The following is a 6,767-nucleotide window of genomic DNA, read 5'->3' as shown; positions in this document are numbered from 1 at the left end:
TAACATATTCTATAAAGTAGGAAAACTGAATAAACTGGGTTTGACTTTGTATTATAATCCTTTACACATCTTACAATCCTGACAAATATTACATAAAATCTGAAACCTTAAAATTACCTTAAGATAGAATTTATAATTTAATGCTTTAAGATGATCATCGTATTATTGATCAAATAATCCCAAAATAACCTTGAGTTTGTTTAAATTCCAATCTTCAAAAGACAAAGGACAAGTACTTCCTACCGCCGCTGAAGACGGGGTAATGTTAAATCCCCCACCAACACAAAGGGCCACAAATCAAACCGAAGATCTGGGGGTTCTCAAGATCCCAAACACAATCCTGAGCGAAGGGTTCTTCGTCACTAATGCGAAGACCCGTTGACATGGGACACTTGGGCACAAATCATTGTTGGTCTTTGGTTTCCAGTTTTTGGTATGCAATGCCACATAGATTCCATCCGATTCTTATCTCTAATCTCTGCCTTTCTTTTTTCTGAAACCCGAAATGGGTCTTCGGCCATAGATCCAAAACACCTACTATGCTACGTCTATGGTTCCAATGTAACGCCTGCGAACGGAATTCGAATTTGATTTATGACGCCCCATAGATTCCATTCCCATAATTAGTATTTCGTGTGCGTTTCCCTCCTGACACACTGCTTATACTGTGTATAATGCCGTAGTGCCATGGGTCTCTCGGCCTGAGCGATTTATGGACAGGTGGCGATGTCGGCTGGCTACTGTGCACCCGATTTCCTCAGCCGATTGTTAATGCCACGCGCGTATATCGCAGATATAGAATTATGCATATAGATAGAGAGATGGATTGATAGATATGTAGATAGATAGACAGATAGGTAGACCCAGACGGAGACGGACAGACGGGGGGTGCGTATCTAATGAGGTCTCCGGCGGCTCATTTAACTTTTAAACGAGAGATACCGCCGCCTAAATTATGGCCACCTGCGATGTCCCCAGCTGAATCACCAAATATCAACAGATATCGACTCCGACATCGGCGTTATATGCATAAACATGACCACGTATCCAATAATCTTGCCAGCTACCGGATATGGATCCATTCATCATCCCAAGTTCCCCGGTGGAGCCATCATCATTAGACGGCGATGATAAACGACAGAGGTTTTTTGGGATGACATCCGAAAGTGCCACTACAAGTGATATATGTCAATAAAATGTATAAAATATTACATTACCGATCATTTGTTGGCATACGAAAAAGGTGGAATATTTGTTCCTACAAAAATGATATGATATGAAGTGTTCTAAAGTTCTTTGGTATACAAATAAAAATATTTGTTTTACTTAATTTGTGTTCTTTAAAATAACCATTCTTATAACACATACTTTAAAACTTACATGAAAATTTATGTGATAAGGGAACCACTGATAACATTTCATTGAGTTAAAATAAGGATATAAAACCACTCTTCCAGTTTTATTGAACTTAGGATCTTTAAAATTTCCATTTTTATATCACCTTTTTTAAAATTAAGCTGAAAAATGAAAGTGATCAAAAACCATTGATAACGTTTAATCAATTTAATATAAAGACCGAATTAATTCCCGAATCCAAAGACCCCATCAAAGATTGGGCAGGTAGGTGATAGGTAGGTGCGTATATCTCTAGATCGCAGTGGTTTATGGTGCGGCCGTAAACGCAAGCCAAGTTCTTTACGGCTTCTTCGACGCAAACCCTAAATGTGGATTACGCTAATATTGCCCCTTAATAAAGTGGCCGTGGCTTCAGGGTCGAATGTTGCGTCTGATTGGTTTTTCCCACGATTACAATTAGCCGGACGGACACACGGACTGACCTGCTAGCTGACCCGAGCTGACCCTTGAAGAATGTTCGTCAGTCGGAACTGAAAGGAAAGGAAACTGGATGGCAGGTCAGCGCGACGGATTGTGCACTAAGTTGCTTAATCCGACGGGAAATCCAAAACACAACCCGCACCCGATCCTTCGCTCCTTCGATTTAAGCCAAAGTTAGAGGCACAGGCACACATGTGTGTTTGGTTTGGCCGGGAAAGCCCCATTTTAAAGCTGGACCAGCCAACACATGTTAGGTTAGGTCCCTCACAGGTTCACAATCCCTGGAAGGATGGACCTCTGGGAGATTCCCACAACCCGCAAGGCACAACCCGAGGCAGGTCATCTCCTCCCGGCCGACGAGGGAGCCACTTGTCCCGAAAAAATCCACGAGAAACCATCAAGTGGCGTCTGAGAAACCTCAGAACTTTCCACCCACCTATACCATCCTAACGCCACATTATAAAATATTATGCCATAGAAGATAAAGAAGTATTAAGCACAGAATCTTTAATGGATTATATGGTATTTCTATATAAAGAGGCAACCTATTATATCTTGCAATACCTATACCTATAACTTTAAGTATATAGATCTTTATGACAATTTAATATTAATCCAGAAATTACATATAAATATTAAGCCGAAAATCTATTACCACGCAATATGGTTTTAATATTAGTTGATATTACTAACCAATCAAGGGAACCCCTAATACTTTGTAATATAAAACTCAATATAACTATAACTTAAAAACTATATATAAAACATATCTAGATCTCCAAGATTCTCATTCATTATTTTACGAATTTATTATAACCTAGGTCTCCTAAAGTACCCTTTAAATAATCGCGATTCTTTATATTAAAAAACAGATCTTCAAACAATCAAAAAGTTAAGATCAGCGAACAACAGACTTCTCTAACACCCCACAAACATCCAAGGATTATAAACCAACCCACTGATGATTAACCCACCCTGTCCCAAAGAGAGATCACCAGTTGGATCTGTCAGTCACCGTTTGTGGTCAGAGATGACAAATTTCCTAAGACATGATCACCAACTGATCTCCCGACTTCGTAAGCCCCCTGGGCATTCTCTCTCTTCAGATTGCACAACTATAGGGTTTTGTTTTTCAGATTCCACATCTGATTTTTCTTCATGCACTTCGATCTTCACTCACTTCAATTTGATCGACAATCGACGATCGACGATCGATGGCTGTGTGAAAACAAGTTTCGTAACTATGTAAATTAACCTCCATACAGCCAGATCACGCGTTGCCAGTTACTTTTCCGACTGATCACGAAACTGCAGGCCGATGAAAAGGGAGAAGCTCTAAATGGAGACACCGAAGATCGACCATACTTTCCACCTTTGTTTTTGTTTTTCAGGGATTACATACTTGGGTGGAGTTTGTTGACTTTTAAGATGCTCTACTTATTAAGTCACTAGTCTTATTTAATGTGCCTTGATTTTTAGTTTCGAGAGGATAGATTAATATATAGAGATATAATTATTACCTAATATTAAAAAGGGGGTCAAGGGTTTATTGGATTTTTAATTATAATTTAAGGTGCCTTAAAATTCTATTATTATAATTTTTTAAATACCACTTAAAGAAGTACCTTAATTTTTCAGTTGTTTTTAAAGCTCTCTTTTTTTAGCAGTGCACTTAAAACAAAAGAAGTACAAATGTGGTAACATACCAAACCAGCAACCTATGCAAAATTGATAATATATTTAATTTTTAGCCAAGTAGAATAGATCAAAGCACTACCAAAAAAGATCGTTGGCCAGGCCACCCACACGCGCTGCCGAAAAAAGTCGGAAAAGTGCTGAAATTACGAGAAAATATTGCTGATCAAAGTGGGAAGTTCGAGCTGAGGAAGGGGCAGTGGGTAAAAATGCAAATGCAAAAGCGAGTGAAAGTGAAAGAACTTCTATATAAACATACAAACTGCACAAACAAACATATTTAGCTAATTTTATGTTGACTGGGCAGAAAACTTTGCAATTATGGCCGTCGCGGATACACAAATTCATTCAGAACGTGCGTCTACATATAGATGATGTATGTTTGTATAGATCTGGATATATATATGTATCCGAAAGACCCCAAAAGAACTGCATGGCAAAAGGCCATATATGGCTGTTCTTTATTTCCACCCATTTGGCAACAAAGTATACGAACATACTGCATTTTATATCTTGCCATGGAGTGGGTCTAAAATTTAGGAATGCAAAAACCAACAATATAATTGAAAGCAATTATTCATTATAGGATGTATGGATCTTTTTTACGTACTTTGAGAGATAACGAACTAAAGTCATGGGAAATTCATTTATTTGTTGTGATGATCCATATAAGAAAAATGTATTTCTTATCGGAATAACTAAATGTATATGTATAACCTGAACTAGTTATCTTGAGCTTTTTCGCAAATAAACTTTACACATTTACCAGATCAATCTAGTTTTTACAGCTATTTATTGATGGAATATGGACTTTTGGGCTCATAACCAGGGCCTTCTTATCCCAGTGGGTTTACATACTATATAGTATGGTCGCAGTCATCGCTATAGTCATACCCCTTAGGTGGAAAAGTACCGAGCAACATTCCAAACTCAGTAGTTGGCCGCCGATTGGTGGTTGGTGGTTACGTGGTGGTGCAGCAATCGATCGATCGATCAGTTCGCCAAAGTCGAGGTCGCACTACAAAGGGGGATATACTAATATACTAATGTGTGTGTAGGAATAAATGGGGGTATATAGGGTGGCATGAGCATGTGCGCAAAAACAAAGGCCTAAGGGGGACCCAAGCTACAGTCGAACCTCTTAGGCAAACGATATGGTATCAAGGTTATGTATGTATTCATGGAATCAGTAGAATTTGAAACCAGTTTGAAGATCTATTATGACAAAAATACTTAAGTATTGGATTTTGAATAGGCCAAAGCTTCAAAATGTAGGCTATATATTTGCATCCTATACTATACTACAATTTGGATTTTTAATTTTGAAATTAAAATAGAGATTTTCTTAAATAGTTGTTTTTCATCTTGAATAAACCAAACACAGCATCCCCTGTCTATATTTATGATCTTTAAACTGAGATATACCACAGTTTTATTTAATTGCCTATAAGAAATAAAAAAAAAAATATCTGAAAAATGGATATTTTCCATACGGATTCCACGGAATCGATTGAGAATTATTAATGGGCGGGGTAATGAATCAAAATCGGTTGTGGGGATCCCAAACAAAAAACCACTTTTGGAATTTCGCCTGTACCGGAGCGTCGACGTCGGCAGTGGCAGAGGCGTCGGCAGCGACGACAGAGTGTCTGGCGGCGTAGCAAGAACTGGCGACATTCTGTCTGGTGGCGATCGCCGCAACGTTGCCACTTTTCATCGGCCTGCTCTCCGTCTATCGCTCTCTCGCTCGTCAACGTACCTGTTTGGGCGCTCGCTCTCCCTCTCTTTTTCTCATTTTGGAGCAGACAGAGCGACGTCAGCGATGAATGTGGATGAACATGAAATGAATGTGTGGCAGGGCAACTCCAGCCCCCGCTCATCCCCTCTCCCGATGACTCTTCTCCTTCTTCTTGTATTCATTCTCTCAGCTCTGGGGTTCATCGAGACACACACACGCATACGCTTTGGCGCTTGCTGCCCACGTCCGCTTCTCTATTTGCCATCTCGCTCCAACGCCCTGTGGTTCAGGCGCAATGTGTGAATACGAAAATAAATTAAATAACATTAGCTTGGTACACCTTGCGATTGCCACTGTGCGGCTCTTTTTCGCTCTCTCTCTCTCGCTGCCTATCTCTCTCCTGTTCTTCCGCCAACGCAGACATTGGGGCGCCGTTGTTTTGTTGTTGTTAACGTGGCAAAAGCCAAGATCCTGGAAAGCTCTACTTTACTCCTGGAATATCTGTAAGGAGAGCGATCGACAGAGAGAGGGGGGATCTCCGCTATTTCCTGTGCTCTGCAACCAGGGCTGGAGAGCCAACGTGGAACATGGCGCCAGGGCTGGCATATTAAATTAGCCAAGCTCCCGCTCCCGAGCTCCCCTCTCTCTCTCTCTCGCTCCCACTCACTTTTTTATTCTTTTTTGCTGCCGCTCTGTCTGTCTTTCCAATTGAAAATCGACAACGGCGCAACAACAACAACAAAGTGTGGCGCTGCAAAAGAGAGAGGGGTCGGGGTAGAGTGGTAGGGGCATGGTCAGGGGAGGGGGGAGAGCTCGACAGACGAGTTATGTGTGGCTGGCGGTGTAAAAAAAACCTGTTTGTTTAAACAACAATTTTGTACTAAAAATACACACAGATACACACACAAAAGCTGTGAAGTGGAAGAAGAAGACTGGCCGCAGAGAGAGCGAGTGGGAGAGAGAGCGGAGCGGGAGCAGGAGAAAACCAACGAGCACGAGTGCGAGAGTGAACTCGTAATCGCACACACACGCACACACATGGACGAGCAACACTCACACACGGTGTGGCGCTTTATGCTGCGCTGCTTGGGGCGCAGCCGAAAGAAGAAGAAGACGAAGAGGAGCTAAAGAAGCCGAAGCAGCGGCAGAATGCAAAGGGAGTGAGGGAGACGGAGGGGGGAGAGCGACGAAGAAGAGGAAGAGCCGCCTGCCAGTTTGTCTGCCAAGAGTGCGCCACACAGTCTTCGATTGTTCCCCTCCCCCTCCCCCTCCACCACACCACTCCTTCCTTCGCTCGCTTGCCCCCCTTTATCACGCTGCCCCCCTCCCACACTGCCCGCTGTGCACACAGCTGCATCGGCAGAGGCAACTTCTCGTCCGTTGTTGTTGTTGCTGCTGGCTGAGCACGTAGGCGTCCGCTCGTCTGTCGCTGTGGTCACAGTCGTAGTCATGAAAGTAGCTCCCCAAGAGGGGATCAAAAGACATCTGTGTTCTTAAA

Source organism: Drosophila subpulchrella, chromosome X, assembly GCF_014743375.2.
Source record: "Drosophila subpulchrella strain 33 F10 #4 breed RU33 chromosome X, RU_Dsub_v1.1 Primary Assembly, whole genome shotgun sequence".
NCBI lineage: Eukaryota > Metazoa > Arthropoda > Insecta > Diptera > Drosophilidae > Drosophila > Drosophila subpulchrella.
This window is presented reverse-complemented; position numbering follows the sequence as displayed.